Source organism: Ambystoma mexicanum, chromosome 4q (genome assembly GCF_040938575.1).
Source record: "Ambystoma mexicanum isolate Mex_15411 chromosome 4q, UKY_AmexF1_1, whole genome shotgun sequence".
In the NCBI taxonomy this organism is placed as follows: Eukaryota; Metazoa; Chordata; class Amphibia; order Caudata; family Ambystomatidae; genus Ambystoma; species Ambystoma mexicanum.
The window spans coordinates 310,637,495-310,657,129 of NC_090928.1; the positions used below are offsets into that span (position 1 = coordinate 310,637,495).

The 19,635-nt window shown below is 48.1% G+C and overlaps 1 protein-coding gene across 1 annotated transcript in view; it reads left to right on the forward strand.

Annotated features, from left to right (window-relative positions):
• The window catches only part of MEMO1 (mediator of cell motility 1), a 577,616-nt gene that overhangs the window by 131,965 nt on the left and 426,016 nt on the right, over positions 1 to 19,635 (forward strand). The window lies entirely within an intron of this gene.

Genomic DNA, 19,635 nt, shown 5'->3' on the forward strand with positions numbered 1-19,635 from the left:
CAGACACGCCTTGTCGACGTCCCCTTTTCGACTACGAAAAACAAAATGCAATACTCCACAGTGACCACTGGATGTCGGACCTATGCACAGCATGTGAATCTAAGCAGATACAACCATCAGAAATGCTTTTACGGTAAGTAATGCATTGTCTTTTCATAGTGTACAATGCTATGTGATGCCACTTCCTGTTTTATGAATGGGTGAAAGGTCATCTTCCATCAATCCCCGCGATATCACTTTGGGGTGGGATCAAATGACATCACTTCCTGTGATGTCTATCAGGAGGTCAAAGGTCGTGTGATGTCACTTCCGCTACTCCTGGCATTTGGGACGGGACCGGAGCACTTTGTAAAAAGCATAACATTTTTCAAAAATGTGTCCTTCCTCTCTTTTTACGCGGAGTACCAAACGCGACCGTAACCCTGCCCTCCTTAGCTCCGCCCAGCGCTTCGCACATCAGTCCTTTTCTCCGCACGATCGGGACTTCACGCACTTGAATCTTTGGGAGATTTTTTCCTTCCAGTGTCCTTCTCTCCTGCTCCGGCTTAGCGGTCGCGTAGTCGTCAGTCTATGCCATTCCGGTTAGATTTTCCCAATTGTTCTTCCTGCAATCGGCGCTTTGCTAGGGCACATCCCCATCCTCTTTGTTTAGAGTGTTTGGGTCTGGACCACCGTTGGGACTGGTGCTTCTACTGCGATTCCCTTTTGTCGTCTGGAGCGGTGGCAGGAGGTGTTTCAGCCCACTCCTCCTCTGCATTTTCAGAGCTTCATCAACGTGAAGAAGAGACGCCTTGTAAGTTCTTTAGTTTTTAGAGCACCCCGGCCGGGGGACTCCTTCCCGGGGTCTTCCTCTTTCCGGGAGGAGCTTCAAAAGCTCTGTTACCTGGGTTTCCCCTGAGGTGCCTTCTAGGCCTAAAAAGTGTACCAGAGTTTTCTCCAAGGGCCTCCGTAAGGGGCCTATTGACACCAGATTACAATCCGAGGCCCCTCCTGGGGGGGCTGTTTGTGGGCCCAGTTCTACTGAGGCGGTGGGTACCGGAGCTTGCTTCGAGGTCTCCTTGTATGGAGCTTCCCATACAGGCACCGGAATATGCCCTAAAGCCTCTGTGGTTTGAGGCCCCTCATGAGAGGGCTGTTACCAGACTTGGGTCCGAGGTTCCTCTGTTTGAGGCTAAGGTGACCGACAGTTCTGAGAGGCCCGTAAAGGTCTTGTCGGTGAGGTGTACTCCTCATCGGTCCCGCTCAGGCTGTGACACCGGTTCTGTCGAGGGGGCACAGAGTGAGGTCTCTGACTGGAATTCCTCTGTTACCGGCATGGCCGAGGTCCCTCCGTTGGAGGCTAATGTGGCTGATAGCATGTCTCAGAAACATCTTAGGCCATACAGTACCGACTCTGCAGAGGTTCCTTGTGTGAAGGCTAAAGTGAAGACCCCCTGACCCGCCTGTGGAGACCCCTACCCCACTCCCACATGTGTCGCAGTTCTCCTCAGGTGCTGACAAAATGGTGGCCGTTCCCGCCAAGACTACAGCAGCAATTTTGGATTCCTCCCTAACACCTGCAGCATCGACTTTAGGTGCTGGGAGCGGTTTTTCAGGTAAACATTTTGTCCAGTGTATGACTGGAATGCTCTGATGCCTTTACCGCACACTGTCTCGCCTGCAACATCTGCGCCCTTGATTCGAGTGGAGAAGGACCTTTTTGGCAGCCCTCTCCCTCACGCCCCTGGAGCTATTCCGCTCATGAGAGACCCCCTCCTGCTACACCTAAACCGCCGGCGGAGGACGCCTTTTTCGGAAAATTTTAAAGACTTATGCACACCGGCCCCATGAAGGAGGATTTCTGAGGTTTTTTTAGGGAGATATGCCCACCAGTGGATCCTGCGTGGTCAGTTCCAGCCGCGGCAACAGTGGTTCAGACAGCTCCGCCTCTACCGGCCGGCCCGCCTCCAGTTCTCCCTCCCTTGCCTCCCTTATCTCCAGTGGACAAATCTTCAGCAGGGCCAGATGCGATGGAGCTTGTCTCCTCTGGAGCGTACCGGCTTGTTCTTCCAGAAGGACGTTTTGGTCGAGGTCCGAAAGGTCTGGGATAAACCACACTCTGGACGGATTGTTAACAATAAGATTGACGCTCGTTATAAGCTTCATTCTTCAGAAGAGGTAGCCTTAGCGTCTTGTCCGCCCCCTTCCTCCGCAGTGGTGGCGGCTAGCACGTTACAATCCAGACCGGCTTCAGCGTCATCTTCAGCGGCAGCCCAGGTCTGGCCAAAGAGGACGAGATTCTTGACTCTTTGGGGAGGAAGATCTTTGCCAATTCAGCCCTGCAGTTGCGTCAAGCGAATGCGGAGCTTGTGTTAGCGGGGGCAAATATGAAAATGTGGAAAGGTCTGTCGGAATTTGAGTAATTCATCCCCGTGGATAAACTAGACTATTTTAAAGCGGGTTTGACAGATGCCAGGGTCCTGGCGCAGGAAATGCTTGAGGCTGCGGCGCATCATGTCGACACCTCGGCTCGGGGCCTCATGCTCGGCGTGGACACCTCTCGTCAGGCTTGGCTTTATGCCACAAAGTTTACCAAAGAGGTGCAGGATAAAGTTCTGGACCTGCCTTTTGACGGCAAAGAGCTTTTTCATTCATCGACAGACGTTGAACTGACCAAGACTTAAGGACAGCACTCAGACTGCCAAGTCCCTGTTCGTCTTGGTGAAACCGCCTTTCAGGGCGCAGAGGACGTCTTTGCAGCCTCAGCCTTCCTCTGGTTTTCGGGGGTTTCTGGATCGGAAGACGCGTAGAGTCGATACTCCAATAGGAAACTCCTGTCAGCATCAGCAACGGGGCCGGTTTTTCTCTCAATCCTAGGCCTCCTCCTCAGGTTCTGGTGGTACAGCCACCGAAAAACCAGCCAAATGTGGATTTTCTGCGCTTGCACGAGACCCCGGTGGGAGGGCGCATTGCGCCTCACTGGGAGGCGTGGCAGACCATCACTGAGGACCGGTGGATCTTGTCAGTTGCTCAGGCGGGCTTCCGCTTGCCCATTCCCTCTACCCCACCCTTCAATCCTCCCTTCCAGCAGTCGGGGTCGCCCTCCCTCAGAGCCGAGATCCAGAAGCTTCTAGATCTCAGGGTGGTGGAACCTGTTCCCCTAGGGGAGCGAGGGAAGGGCTTCTATTCCCGGCTGTTTACTGTGCCCAAACCCATCCAGGCTGGGCCTGCGCACCATCCTAGACCTTTCCCAGTTCAATCTCTCTCTTCCCCAAGAGAAATTCAAGATGATCACGCCCTGTCAGATAAAGTCCTCTTTGCAGAAGGGCGACTGGCTCCGTGTGGTGGACCTTCAGAATGCTTATATGCATATCCTTATTTGGAGTCCGCATCGGAAATACTTACGGTTTTCCATGGGGGGGGGGGGGGAGCATTTCCAGTTTTGTGTGCTCCCGTTTGGGCTCAGCTCGGCACTGCATGTCTTTACGAAGATGTCGGTCATCGCAGCTTATCTTCGGCTACAGGGTATCCATGTGTATCCGTATTTGGACGATTGGCTGCTGCGCAGTCCTTGTCCTCTGCCAGCCTCGAACAACCTTCAGTCTCTCCCCCAGCTCCTGTTCCACCTTGGGCTGTCAGTGAACTGGCGGAAATCCTCCATGACGGTCTCTCAGGACTTGATTTTCCTGGGTTTTCGTTGGAACACTATCAACTGCAGCGTATACCTGACCGGGGACAGAATGGCGGATCTGTTGGCCACGTGTCAAGTGTTTATGGGGTCGGAGAGCATGTCGGCCTGGTGGTTCCAGAGGCTTGTGGGCCTCATTGCCTTGTGTGTGCTGGCTCTTCCTCTTCTCGAGATGAGGACGACGCAGATGGCTCTTCTGAGCTCTTGGCGCCAAGCAGTGGATCCAGACTCCAAAATGATCCTGGTTTCATCCTTCTTCAGGATAGACCTCCTGTGGTGGTCTTCTCTCAGCAGGCGTGGCTTTTGAAGACCCCTGCCCGCTATTGACAGTCACAACGGATTCCTCCCTTCTGGGTTAGGGTGCGACGTTGGATCTTCTTCTGGTTTCTGATCTCTGGTCGCCGCAGGACAGACAGCTTCATATAAATCGCTTTGAGCTCCTGGCGATATTACTGGCGCTTAAAGCGTTCAAGCCTGTCATTGTCAGCAAAGTGATTAGTGTCCGCACGGACAATGTGGTGTCCATGTTTTACATCAACAAGCAGGGGGGTACAAAGTCCCCTCCTATTGTGTATCTTGCCATTCAGATTTGGGAATGGGGTTTTCAGCATGGCATTTGGCTGGTGGCAGTACACATCCCGGGCCAGCTGAATGTTACTGCAGATTCCCTCAGCCGATGAACAATGGTCAGGTACGAGTGGGAACTGAACACAGAGGTCCTCTTACAGATTTTCCATTGTTGGGGCACTCCAGAAGTGGACCTCTTTGCGATGTTGACAAACGGAAAGCTTCCTCTGTATGCCTCCAGAAACAGGCTGGGAGCCTTCTCTCTGGGAGATGCTCTAGAGATTTCCTGGCACAACATGAGGGCCTATGCTTTTCCGCCTTTGCCTCTGATTCATCGGGAGCTTTGCAAGCTGAGGGGCACAGTGAATTGTTCTCCTCTGTTCATAGCGCCGTGGTGACCGGCCAGGTTTTGGTTTTCAGAGCTTCAGCATCTATCGGTGTGTGCACCGATCAGGCTTCCGATGGTTCCCAACCTGCTTCACCAGAGCGATCGGCAGTTGTGGTAGCCTTCCCCACAATCGTTCAACTTGTCGGCATGGTGCCTGAGTTCAGATCCTTAGAGTGCCTCAATTTTTCTGCAGATAACATGCACATTATTCAGGCGGCCAGGAAGCCCTCGACAAGATCTCAGTGTAAAAGTAAATGGCTATGGTTCTGCCACTGGTGTTTGGCTAGACAGCTGGACCCCAGGGAGGCTAAAATCGATGTCCTAATCTCACATCTGGCAGAGCCTGGCATTCCTGTCTTGTCCTGCAGGACTTATCTGTCGGCTATTGCCGCTCATCTGTCCACGGATCAGTGCTTTTTTTCTGTCAAATCCAGTCATTAAAAGACACTTTGCGGGCATCATGCACCTTTACCCTCCTGTTCGCAAACCGCATCCAACGTGGACCTGAATGGACCTGAATGTGGTCCTTACAGCCTTGTGCCATAAGCCCTTTGAGCCCATGGCTACGGTAGACCTTAAGTACCTTTCGTGGAAAGTGTCCTTCTTGGTGCGGCGACTTCGGCAAGGCGTGTGAGTGAGCTCCAGGCCTTGTCGGTGGAGCATCCCTTCCTGGTTTTTTATAAGGATAAGGGTGTCCTGAGGACAAATCCTTCCTTCCTTCCTTCCTTCCTTCCTTCCTTCCTTCCTTCCTTCCTTCCTTCCTTCCTTCCTTCCTTCCTTCCTTCCTTCCTTCCTTCCTTCCTTCCTTCCTTCCTTCCTTCCTTCCTTCCTTCCTTCCTTCCTTCCTTCCTTCCTTCCTTCCTTCCTTCCTTCCTTCCTTCCTTCCTTCCTTCCTTCCTTCCTTCCTTCCTTCCTTCCTTCCTTCCTTCCTTCCTTCCTTCCTTCCTTCCTTCCTTCCTTCCTTCCTTCCCATCTGAATCAGTCAATCTCCTTGCCTGTCTTTCTCCCAAACCCAGCCTCAGAGGCTGAGAGGGTTTTGCATTGCCTAGACTTTAGAAGAGCTCTTAAGTTATATCTGAACAGAACATCTGAGTTTAGGAACTCTTCTCAGCTTTTGGTGACTTGGATAATTCGCAAGGTAAGCGGGCCTCCAAAGCGACCAGCTCCAGATGGATTGCTGCCTCTATTGCAGAGGCTTACGCTGTTCAGGGCCTTCAACCTCCAAAAGGGATTCATACTCGTCTTGTATGGGGCAAGGCGGCTGCTGTTACCTTCCAAAAGCCTGTCCCCTGGTCGACCATCGCGAAAGCGGCTATGTGGGCCGCCCCATCGACTTTTTGTAGGCATTACTGTCTAGACCTGAGCTCCAGAGCTAATGCTCAGTTCGGTCAAGCTGTGCTAAAAAACCTGTTACAATAAGGAATTTTCCATCCACCTGTAATTTCTGTGAGGAGTGCTTGGGAATCTCCCAGAAGTATGGAGAAAAGGGGACGGGACGTAGGAGTATATAAAGTTACTCACCGTAGTGACTACCTTACTCCTAGACACTACAGTGAGTAACTTTATTATTTTGACAAGTGTAGGAGATTGGTCATTTGGTGTCAGTCTAAACAAATAAATCCCATAGAATGTACTCCATCCCACATTCTTAACTATATGTTCCACTTGTTAGACAGAGGGTTAGCATTCAACTCTATAAAAGTCCACATGGCGGCTTCATCAGCTTACACTACCTCTAAGAGTAAAGTAGCATGGCGGAAAGTTCCAGTCATCAAGACGTTCATAGAAGGAGTAAAAAGACTCCACCCTCCAATTTCAAACCCACTGTCGGGAGGGGATCTCAATGTAGTACTCGCAAAGCTCATGGGACTCCCCTTTTGAGCCTATGCATATGTCAAGTCTTAAACGGCTGACATACAAGACTGCCTGCTTAGTGGCTATTACTTACATAAGAAGAGTTGGTGAACTGCAAGCATTGTCAGTGCAGGACCCATTCTTTGTCATACACAAGGACACGTTGGTTTTATGTGCACACCCTAGGTTTTCACCTAAATTCATTTCCAAATTTCACGTGAACCAATCCATTGAGCTACCGGCCACCTTCCAGAATCCAACAAGCACAGCTAAGAGGAAACTCCATACACTAGCTGTAAGGAGGGCAGTCCTTTACTATGTAAACAAGACCAGACCGCTTAGAAAAACAGACAAACTGTTTGTCTCCGTAGCACCAGGCAGAGAAGGAAACCGTATTTCCAGGAATGCCATCTCCAGGTGGATAGCCACATGCATACAGCTCTGTTACTCATAATCAAGCAAAACTCTGCCTTTCACACCAAGAGCTCACCCCACAAGAGTTACTGGAGCTACTTTGGCCTTTATCGCGAATGTCCCGCTAGACACAATTTTCAAAGCTGCTAATGGAGATCAGTACATACTTTACTCAGCACTACTGCAATGACATACATTCCAAAGCAGATAGACAGGTGGGACAAGCTGTTCTAATACATCTATTTGCCGCTGGACCTTCTCACAACCCACCACCTTCTCCTAACACTGCTCGCTTATCTATGCATAGCATGTGATCTAAGCAGATTCCACAAGCCTCAGAAGGGATACATTACTGTAATATAATCGTATTTCTGATGCTTGTATCTGCTTAGATTCACATGCGCCCACCCTTCCTCCACTTGTAGAGAAGGTGCATGGCTGTTTATATGAGCTTATCTGATACATATCTGCTTTGATACACCTGTACTCATGCTACACTCCATGTTACTTCATGTCAGAAACAAAACCATCTGAGGGACTTCGACGTGTGAAGGACCATGGGTACAATGGATGCCACTAGGGATAGTATTACTGGCACGCCCTGTCAACGTCTGCATCGGAGGGACAGGGCCTCCGTATCCTTTTCCTTTACTGCCTTTTATCGTGTGTTCTGCCGTGTTTTCTGTGCAGGAGTTTATGTGGGACTCCTGGCGGTGCAGCTCTCTCTTTTGGTTTGGTGAACAGACCCATGGGATACCCTTATGGCACCGATGGGTGGGGGTACAACCCTGTGCCCCTAGTGTATGTTTTTGGGCACCTGTGTGTGGCCCACAGAGCAGGGTATGGGCTGGTGGCAGCTCCATGCTGAATTTGACAGGTGCTCTGAGTATCCTCCATTTTGGGATACCCAAGCCCTGCCATTGGAATCGTGGCCTCTTGCTTTCTATTGCCTGTTAACTTGTTTTCCCAAAGTCCTGGGAAGCCCTGACTCTGTCCCTTCCCCCTGACTGGCTGTTGGGTGGAAGTTCCATATATGGTGTTGTTGTGAAGTCCAGGCCAGACTGGCTGGAGCCTTCCCAGTGACTGTATGTTGTGGGTACACCCTGTGGGTGGGACCTGGGTGAATGGAGTGTGTGACGAATACGCCTTCTGTGTTGTGGGCGTCTAGTATCTGGTGTTTGACACTGACTGAGACAGCCCTGCCCGAAACCGGTATGAATGCAGCGTGGAGTGTTGAATGGCTGGGTACTTGTCCCAATACACATAACTTGTTGTGAGTGTCTGGAGAGAAGTGAATGGCCTGAATGGACTGTGCGCCTGATTGGCTGCCTGCCTGCATGAATGCCCTTCGCCGTGATTGGATGCTTGAGTATGACCCAGCGGAATGAATGGGAGATCAACAGTATATCTGGGGACCTCTCACTGCTAGGAATCGTGTTCAGAAGCTGAAGTTCACTACGACGAGTAACTGAAGCTTTACCTTGAAGCCCTGCTGGACGAGAAGAATTGCTGTTGCTCTCCTTCACAATCTGAAAGCTGCTTTGCCTCTAAGGACTGACCCAGAGAAGACCTGGTAAGGCGCCCTCTTCCCGAGCTACGAGGGACCATCGTGCACTTGCAGATCTTTGCCAAAGCTCCCTGGTAGACAGACCTTCGACAGGCTGCCGACCTGAGGCCGGGACCGCCGTGGAATCACAAAGAGAAGCACCCGGACTGTTGTCCGCCACTGTCGCCGACCGCCGTCGCCGACCGGAGCCGCCGTGCTCCCGTTTGCTTAAGAACTTCATTTGATCCAAGGATGCTCTCGTCCGCATCCTCGCCGCTGTATCCTGCTAGAGAAGGCCTGACCGTCGACGCACCGAGGAGCATCCACCGGTGGGTTTCCCACCACCCAAAGACCACAGAGACGCTGACGACTCAACGCCCTTGCTGGGCCACAGTTCTTCAAACTCTTTGCGGTCCACAACTATCGACACGAGGTGTCCCTCACGCGTCTTCCTTGCAGGACATTTACGCTTCCCCGTCAACGGTAGGAACGAAGCTGCCACTTCACCGTCGTAGCTCATCCTGTTCTCCGTCGGACGTTCGACAACCCGTGATTCCTGCCTTAAAGGGAGGGCACTCGAGAAGGGCCGTCTATTCCCCGCCGAGGACCGCTACAAGGCCAGGTACTTTGGGGTTGCAGAACTATTGGAAAGTCGAGTGTGAACAATATATGGACTGGGCTTGTACCTTTTATTCTACAGGTTGCCCAGGTGGGGGGACCTCCACACACAGATGTGTTTAATGGTAGTGACCAGTATTCTGCCAATTGTTCAACCGTCTTGCTTTCCTTCCTCTCTCTACTGCTGGTTTCCTCCTAATTGATCTGTGTGACATTTTGACAGTATAGTTGATGCACTTTAATGAGATCTGATAATATTTGTGGTACCACTGTAGAACTGTATATATTTAGCATATTGACTTTCTGGGCACAAACTGAGTTATTTTGATAGTGTACATAACCTTGAATATTATATAAAGACTGTGTTTTAACCAATACAGTATGCGGACATTCCTTTGTGGGTGCTTGGGGACTACACTGTACTTAAGAACTAGCCCGCATCACCTTCCTGAGAAGCTAGGCCTTGATTGCTCGTCCATTCCTACCACAATAGAGACTCATCCGGGACATCACGGGGGCCTGCATGAGAGGGACAACACAAGTCAGCACACGGCAAGAAAAGCACATAGCGCTGTGCTCCGCGCTTTCACTTACCATCTTGAGAACAGCCTCAGCCAGCACGACTTCTTCATAGCTCCTTCCGCACCTGAAAGAGAAGGAAAGACATTAACGGGGGCAATTGCAATTAAGGACAAGTTGTCAAAACAGCAGATTTACCTGAGAAACTGAGTCGCAGCAGGACTGGACTCACAGGGCCCGCACCAGTGAAGCAACTCGGTTGCGGCTCGCCCATTCACAACGCACCCCTGCACAGAACAGCAGGACGGAGAGCGCACCATATCGAAAACCAAGGTGAGGAAAACACTAAGGGGGTCGTTGGGTCCACAAGCGAGGTGGGCTCAAGGGAAAAGAGACTATAAACTAAAATCAGCACTCCTGTATTCCAGACTAGGTCCTCGGCAGAACAAGAACCTGAGGGAGTGGGTTCAGATCGCAAGCAGTCCAGCCAGATTGGGTGACTTCCCTGTGGATACCAGGTGAGCGTTAGACCCTGTGGCTTCTTTTGTGTGAGGACAGACATCATCACTGTGCCATCAGAATGTGAAAATGGGATACATTTTTCTTTATAGTTTGGGGTTTCTAAAACTGCTGAGTGTTCCAACGCTTCCTTCAATTCGACAAATTACTCCTTCATTTCAGATGTCCATTGTATGGGGCCTTTTACCTTTTGTGCTGCTTTTAATCCCTGAAGGAGGGGCTTCGTAAATGTGTAATAATCAAAGACCCAAACCACGTAATAATTGCACAGGCCTAAGAAATGTTGCATCTGCTTGACTGTGCGTGGCTGTGGTGTGCTGTGTATCACTTCTGCTCCCTCTGGAGTGATCTTCCTGCTGTCTACTGATATTATCTGTCCTACATACACTACTTCTTTTTGGCAGTACTGCAATTTCTCCTTGTCTGACCTTGTACCCCTTCTTTGCTAGTAACGTCAGAAGTGTAACTGAATCTTTCCTGCACTGGTCCTCCATTGTTCGTCCTCCACATACTGGATGACTGTGAAGTTGTTTAGGTCCATCTGGATCACCCTATTGAACACACTAAGTGACTCGCAATACCCTTGTGGTAAACAAGTATTTTGGAACGTCGCTCCGCGATAAGGGTGCACGTTCAGATACTGTGACTTTGGATGCAATGGGATGGAAAATAATGCATTCTTCAAATCAATTACTGTGAAGCATGTTGCTTCTGTGGGTATATTACATAATATTGTGGCTTGGTTTGGTACGAGTGGAAACTGCCTCTACTACGTTGCTCAAGCGGCAAAGATCTTGAATGAATCTCCACGCCCCACCTTTTGATTTCTTGTTAGGATAAATGGCCATATTACATGGGGATTCTGACGTTTTTATTATGCCCTGTTTCCAGAGATCGAGGAGTGTGTCACATACAACCTTGTCTGCCTCAAGTGATAATGGGTACTGTTTAACAAGGGGAAACAGTGCCCCTTCCAGAACTTTCATGTGAACATCCCTACTCCCTTTAACAACCCTACGTCATGAGGGCCACTGGTCCATACTACCTCTGGTACATTTTTGTCTTGCTCACTACCTCTATCTTATAGGGGACCTGTCTCTCCTCTACCTGACATGGGATGCATATCTGAAATACCATCTCCCCCTCCCCCGTCCCTCCTTTTCATCCTCTGAGAACAGCTGTTTCTCAGTGAAGTCGGTTAGTCTTAATGTCAGATCAGTATTGAGGACCGTGTGCCACTTTGTGCCATTTTCATCTGTCCCACACAATATTACCATGTCGATCCTCACTGCTTCTATATGTATTGTCAGTATTGTTCCTGATACTATATCTTTGTGTACTGCTAGTGTGACCAAAAATTATGTGGCCAACCGAAATACCTTGTCTTTCATTCTGGTCTCCCACCCTAGCAATACTTGTACACCATTAAGGAATACCTCAGGGTGACATGGCGATCTGCGTGAACTGTTGTGTGCGCAAAATGCTTGTATGATGGCTGTGACTGCTCGCAAAAGATACTGGGTGTCGAGCATACTATGCCCTTCTCTGAAAATTAAATTGACATATTTATTTTGCTCCTTATATCTCTTCCTGATATGTTGATGGGAGTGCCTTTTGAATACAATAGGGGCACTCCTATTTGCTGTGTGCCTATTGTGAATCGTAAATCCTCTGTGATAGGAACCATTACAACGGCCCCAGAAAAAATGTGTGTGTCTATTACTTGTACTTCGTATGACAGGGGAAAGACAGCCTCCTTGATACAGGATTTGGTGGCCCCTGTGTCAAACACAAATGAGAAATCTGTCTGTCCAATCTCCACTGCTACCTCAGGTTCCTTATCTCGATCTTCAGTTACTGAAAGGATTGGGCACACCACGTGTCCTCTGTGGGCTGGCCTATTGGGCATTTGGACCTTTGTCACTCCTGTGTAAAGTGGTACTGTATACTGGGCTAGAAATGTGCTGCCTGCGTGTATATTAGTGCTTGAGCCTGTAATGCATTCTGTGCTACTGTCATCTTCTGCTATGCATTTACCTGTGGTGTCAGGGCAACTGCAGGCCCTACAGGTTGCATTATCTGTGCGAACGGCACCTGCACATGCAGTGTTGGCATTTGTGCTGAGATGGCTACATCTGTGATTGTATAGGCTGCCGGCTGCATGGGTTGACCATATGCCTGTGGCCCCCCCTTGGCCATACTGCTGCTGTTGTCCATGTGGACACGTTTGTGGAAAGAGTACCCTCTGCCCACATATAAAACATGATCCACCATATCTGAGTCCCGCTCCACCATATCCAAAACCCCTCCCTCTCAGTGAATATACTGTTCCCTGCTGGTAATATCCAGTCTGTGGGTAATACCCCCCTTGCTGATAATATCCCTGTTGCTGATAGACTCCCTGCTATGGATACCCTCCCTACTGTTGGAAGCCCCCCTTGCTGTGTATACACTCCTCCCTAGGGCACAGCCCCCACAGGGAACAACTCTTGCTGATTGGGGGCAACTTCGAGCTCTCCTGGGACAATTTTGGTAAATACAGCCACTTTCATGGATATTTTTGCTAGTTTCATTTGCACCATTTTTGCCTCTGCCTTAATTGCATTGTCTGCTGTGTCCTTCTCTCTTTTCTGTTTCCTCTTACAAAAGTGTATTACGGTGGTCTGTATTTCTGGCCATCTCTTTGCCTCCATCCCAACCACCTTTTCTAGATGTCTGCACATCTGAGGGGAGTGTTCAGACCAGTATGACAAAATAATGGTATGTTCACGTCCCACGAGTGTCGCGTCTAGACATCTCCTGTATCTGTTGTATATATTCTGTGTGGTCCTCGTCTGGTTTCATTTTGCCAATGATCTTTTTAAGGAGGTAACATCCTTACTTGGCATCAAGCACAAACTATGCTCTGCGTAGCATCAGCAAGCCAGTGGACTTGTTGGAGTTCCTCAATGGGCTGCTTCAAGAGTGCCTTGCCAAGCTCTCAATGCCACTTGGCAAGAACTGGCTCTATTGTCTTCCGTTCGCTTTATTTGCACTAAGCAATTCCCCTGGCGTGGGTCATCATTGACTCTTCAACAAAATAATCATTGGCAGGAGAATGCTCACTCCTACACATACAAATTCGGACACTAACAGCTGTGCCCAACTTCCTGGAGATGAATTTAAAGTATATTTGAGGAAGTTCATGAAATCTTTCACCAACATCTCACGCCAGGTGCAACCACATCAAGGCAGGCCTGGCAACCCAGCATCAAGCACAAGAGAAGAGAAATGTGCAATGCAGCCTCTCCTTTATGCTGGCGATAATATACTCATCAGGAATTTCACAAGATGGTGGAAAGAGCCATGTTTCATCTGACCCTTCACTGTGATGTACTACACTACAACAGTGTGAAGATAGCAGGCAGCCATGGATCAACCTATCAGACATCCGCAGGGACAATACTGCCGCTCCCCTCGCAAGAGAAGAGAGCGGGGGGGGGGGGCAAATGATGGAAAGTATCCAACAAATGTCCATGATTTTTTTTTTTACTCTTCCTTTCCCCTGTATCGAAAACCTGTGAGCGGGCCAAAGGAGTTGTGGCAAGTGGAGGTATCAGCAGAGGGACTGGCATTCTATAAGATATGTTATTGTAGTGAACTATTTTTGTTTTGTGTTTTTCTGTTTATTTGGTTTTTAGTTGAAAGGGGACAGTTTGCCCCTAGTCGGAGCAATAATGGAGGAGTATGCACCAAACAAGATGTATTTAATTCTGAAATGTTCGAGGGTGGCATGAGATGCAGTCATGGCACTGCGTCCAGCAATATATGGTATGACGAAATGAGACTGGTTGGGCTAGAGAGGACCAATGACACATGTCTGTTCCTCATTAGACACAAGGGTGCCCAAGCTCTTCCTCCCTCTAGAAGCGTCCAAAGCACCCCCGAACCCTCCCCGCAAGCGTCCATCCCTGACCGATGGCCATAGAAGGAATCGGACTGGCCCACCAGTTGAACTCAGCCCACCAGAGATTACAATCTTAATAACACTTCTTATGAGCCCCCATATCTTGCACCCCCTTCGCCCATCACTTGTAGCACCTCCCTTTCTAATCCACCCTCAAACGGTGTAGATCCCACCTCTTCCCCCAACCTGTTTTTAAACGTACCTCTCTGTGGCACAGTCCTGCCAACGGTAACTGCTCCGTCCCACCTCAAACATGACACGGTCAAAGGCATCCTCACCTCTCCACGCTTCAGTGCCCAGGCAGGCTACCCACAGCAGTATAATAAGGAGAACCAAATTCCAAGATCAAGAATTTTCCCCCCGAACGGGGGTGTGCTCAAATTTTACATTTTCTGCTATACAGCAATGCGCCTTCTGTCCCCTATTTCCCTGGCGTCTGAAGGTTCCCCTAGGGATACCTCTAGGTCCTGGTGCGGTTCTGCAGGCTCCACCAACAGTTCTCCCATCACTCTCTGGATGTCTTCCTCTATCACCAACTTATACTTGGAACCCTCAAGCTTAAATGAGAGCATGAAGGGGAACCCCCAATAATAGCGGACGCCTTTGTTCTTGAGCCACCGTTTGAAGGGAATGCAGAGGCGCCATCCTTGCCAGTGCAAATAAAAAAGGTCTTGAAAAATAAAAATCCTTTCATTGCTAAAGTCCGTCAGGCCCACACTTTTTGCTTTTTCCAAAATGTTTGCTTTTTCAGCATAAAAATATGATATATGATTGGTTATTTATAACGCGCTTAATAACCAGAGGTTTCTAAGCGCGGACCCGGGGATCGAATCTAACCTGTGCTGCTCCGTGTCGTCTTGCTTCAAGGTTACCCCTGAGCTATCCTCTCGAGACATAGGAAGAGGGACAACACCAATCCGGGACCTCTGCCCCTACTGCCCGCTCTGTGGGCCCCATTAATTGTGGCTCCGTTGGTAGAGTCCTTGCCAAAAACAGCTTTATGAAATCCCTCTCCGTTTCCCCCGCCTGTTCCGGAAAGCCGAAAGAATCTCAGCTTATTCTGTTGATCTCTATTTTCAAATGAATCCATCTTTAAGGACAGCTCCTCCTCACGGCGTTAACATTTTCACATGTTTATTGGTATCTCCATCGCATTCACAGCCGACTGGTTGGTCTCAAGACGCTGAATCCGATTGTCCAAGGTATCCACTCTTTTGCCCAACTTGTCTAACCTGTGACAAATGTCTGATCTAATGCCCTGTATTTCTTTCAGTAGGGCTGCTATATCCTTTTCATGGACATGGTGTCCTTGGCCATTGCTGTTTCAGGGAGAGGACCACAACGTCAGCGGCAGGAGAGGAGGGTGGGGGGAGGCGGGCAACTGTAGTATTGGAAATTACTTCGGGATTACCTGCACGTCATCCGCAGGGCATAACAGCAGTGCACCACGTTGTTCCCTTTCCCAATCTACCAATAACTGCCAGCCAGTGAACAAGAATGTGCACACTTCACTTGGGGTACACCCCTAAATCTTGTAACGGGGGCAAAGAGTAAGGGGCGACGCAACCTATTATTGCAGGATCCTGTCGCTGCGCACATCGGAGCTGGACTCTCTCCACAGGGTAGCCCTACGGAAAGCTCACCCTACCAATAAGCAGCGCTGACCAATCTGTAGGGTGGCGTATGTTTGCTGTTCTTTAGAGGAGCATACTTCAGATCTAACTGATGGTCCAGAAAATTGGGTAGCAACACGTTAGTCGTTGGTTGCAATTAATATATACAATGTCAATTGAGAGCAAAACATAGCAAGACTGTTTCTTAACGTGAACAGCCTTATCAAAAAGGGTGGGCTGAGTACCCCGTTAGATCATCTGGTGGGCTAGGAGCGACACGTTTAGATAAGCCTCATCCGCGCGCCACCTGGTGGCCTCCTCCCTGATGGGTATTTTAAGATGAGGATTTTGCACTTGACTGCCGAAGGAGTCAGCACTAACCCATTAAAAAAACACAATTACTGAAGGTAAGTAATTTTGTTAATTTAACTTTCCTGTACAGATCTGACTGTCCACCACAGTACTAACACAAAAAGGGAAAACCGGGTAGCACCAGTATACAATATTTGTGCTGTCCTGACCTCTCTCTGGAGTCAGAAGAACTCAAAAAACCAACTGTGAGATCAAGAAGTAGGTGGTATCCACAGACATTAAAATCATGAAGGAAGAGTAGTGTATAACTTTAATCTAATGGAGTCCTAGTTAACAAACACTTAGAAACAATATTGATATTTAAACACATTTAAATCAAATATTTCTTTTTTTTTTAAAGGTGGTTAAAACGATTTAACACACACAATTACATATACACAATCACAAAGACAATTCAGATATAATACAATTATAACTAAAATATCATCAATGTTAACAGTCAATGTAGCTAAAGTGCAGTAGTGACTCTTATCTAACAGAAATGTAGACTGGTTAAAAAATGTGGGTCTGTAAACTAATAACAAATCAATTAAGACATTTTTCAAATGTAATACTCATAAAGTTAATACGTATACCATTGCAATATTGCAAAGGCTAGTGCTCAACATGTTGCAGTTCTAACACCTTTCAATGGGTGAACCTTCCTCAGGAACTGTTAATATGGGTCATATATGTATTCAAGGATTTTGAAAATTCATTCAAAATCCCTTCAACTGTCAAATAAATGGTCGATGTTTTCTTGTCAAAACTTCTGGTTTTCACAGTGTGGGATACCGACTAACAAAGAAAAAGTAGCCATTAATGCTACTAGTTTTAAAGACGGGGCCAAATTATTAGAGCCTGTAAAGGGTATCCCCAAGATATGTAAAATGTATATAATATGTTTACCTTGGGAGACATGTGGTGGGGTTCTCCTCTAAAGGACACAGTGTAGAAGCCACATTCTATTACTGGATGTGCATCTGTGAACACGTCAAAAAGATTATGTTTGAGAACTCTACAAAGGTTTCTTAATTAATAAAACCAAAGCAAACACCAAGGCTCGTGATCCATCAATAAGGAGACAATTACCAAGTGTGAGGACTAGTCCTTTGTGGTCAGATTCTTAGCCCCCCAGGGGATTCACTGTATGGGGGAAACTGGAGCCGCTACAAAAATAGAAGGAATATATATGAGATGACACAGACTGGTAAATGTCAGCAAGATAGGACTGGGCCAATCTTGAATAGGTAATGGTGGGCGCACTTGCCTCAAATAACAACGAAAGGCACATGCAGAATGCAAAAGGGCTAAGCGTATCCAAACAATGGGGATATAATAACGTGTAGAAAGAAAGGTGTACTACCAACTAGAGATCTTCCCCAATAAAGCCCAAAAAGGTCCAGTTTACCGTAGGGCTATGAACAATTCAACTGGCCCTTTTCAGAAATATCTGGTTAGTCACGTGGAGGCTGCTAGGTAACTGATCACGTTCAGGTAAATTAAAGGGCGAGTCGGCTATAATGAGAGTTCCTATATTATAGTCTGCTCTCAGATAAAATATCGATAGACACCATGTAAACCTCAACTGCTCTTAATGGAAAAATTTACTGTTGGTAAATTCGCCGTCGGAAAGTCACAACTCTGGTAGCAAGCCGGTTGCTACGCAACTGCCGTACCATATGCAGGATGAGTTTGAGTGTGAAGGGAGAGAACAAAGTTATAGTTAAGGGCTTCATGGAAGGCGTGGAGGGCTATGGTTCCTAAATAAACCGGGAGCTTACCTGGAGAACTGTACCAATAGTACCCGGTCACTGATCCGGGATGTATCCATTCCCAAGGAGAAAGCCTACCGTTGCTAGGCAACTTCCTTAAATGGCTTACTGTGAGTGCCTGATCTCTTGCTATTATTGCAGCCATTTTAACCTAGTGTGAACTCAATTTGAAGCGAATAAAGGAAGCCTGCTAGTGTGGAAAAAGCAACTTAAGCTAATAATCCCATCAAACGAGTAACACATATTGAGGAACATCCATTTTTTTTTTCAAATTTGGTTTTATTATTTTCAACAACGAGGAAATAACATTGCCTACATAACATAAGTAGTATGGCATTACCATGAACCAAATACTATAACACTCAATGAATACTCTTGACATTGATACTACATAAATTCCCCCATTTCACCCTATATTAAGCCGGAGGTATAGGAATATTGAAATTGGGCGTATCTGGAGCGCCTCCTCTAGTTCAGGGACTGTCAGGTATACCCCTCCCTTCCAGAGTTGCCCAACCCTCTCAAGTCCAGCATCAAACCATGCCTGGTACATGGAGTGATCAGGTATGTCATCCCGGACTCCTGGTGTCCATATGTGGCTTAGGGGAGATGGCCAAGTAGTGACCCCGACCATATCTCTTCCTTCCTTCCATATATCCCAGATGGTGCCAAGTACGGGGTGTTCTTTGAGTCTACGTATGAGTTTGGACCTTGGCACCCTTAACCATTCAGCTAACGTGGCCGATGTCAGGTTGTCATTATCTAGCGGGACCCATTGTAGATCCTTCCTATTTCTCAAATGGGGATCAACACTCTCAACTGGGCTGCCCAGTAATACTTCTTCAGGTCTGGGAGGCCAGCTCGGCCTTTATCTTTCGGGAGAATTAAGATCTCATAAGCTATTCTCGGCTTCTTTCCCTCCAACAGGAAGCAAAGCATGGCACTTTTCGCCTCCTTAAAGAATGAATATGGAACTTTTAGGGGGAGAACCTGAAAGGGGTATAAGAAGCGAGGGAGGCATACCATTTTGATGGCGGTCAACCATCCTATCCATGAAATTGTGAGAGGATGCCATCTTTCAAGGTCTGCGTGAAATGCTGCAAGAAGCTGCGGAAAGTTGGCCACGTATAAATCATTTATGTGCGTGTCAGATTAATCCCTAAATAACGTAGTGTTGGACCACTCATCACTAGGCCCAGTCCCTAAAGTTCTTTGGTGGATTCTGGAGTGAGGTTGTGCAAGGGGAATAAAATTGATTTGGACCAGTTTATTTTAAATCCCGATAGTTCACCATAAGTCTCAGTATGTTGTATCGCTCTGGGTACCGAGGTCAGGGGATTCTGGATATGAAGCAACATATTGTCGGTATACAGGGCTAATTTGTATTCCCTTCCTTGGACCTTCAAGCCCTTGACCAGGCCATCACCCCGAAGTCTGTGGGCGAGCGGTCCAAGTGAGAGAGCGAACAATATCGCCAAAAGGGGGCACCCCTGCCTTGTACCTCTCTCGAGGGTGAACCACCTTGAGTATTTGGAATTTACCATAACTGACGCTCGTGGTGATGTGCACACTGCCATCACCCCACTTCTGAATGTCCGGCCCAGTCCTATTTTGCGCAACACTGCCTCAAGAAAGTTCCATTCTACTCTGAACGCGCCCGTCATTCTCCAGGCTTCATCTATCAGGTCTAGTGTTTTATGGGTGGTGAGAAGGAAATATACCCTTATAAGAATTGATATAAAGAAGTGGGCGGGCCAGTAGATCAAAAATAACAGAGCCCCAGGGCCATGTGCCCGAGTATAAAACGTCTAGGATTTTTACTGTCTGCCAAGTAGAAAAAAAATCAGTCCACCACAGT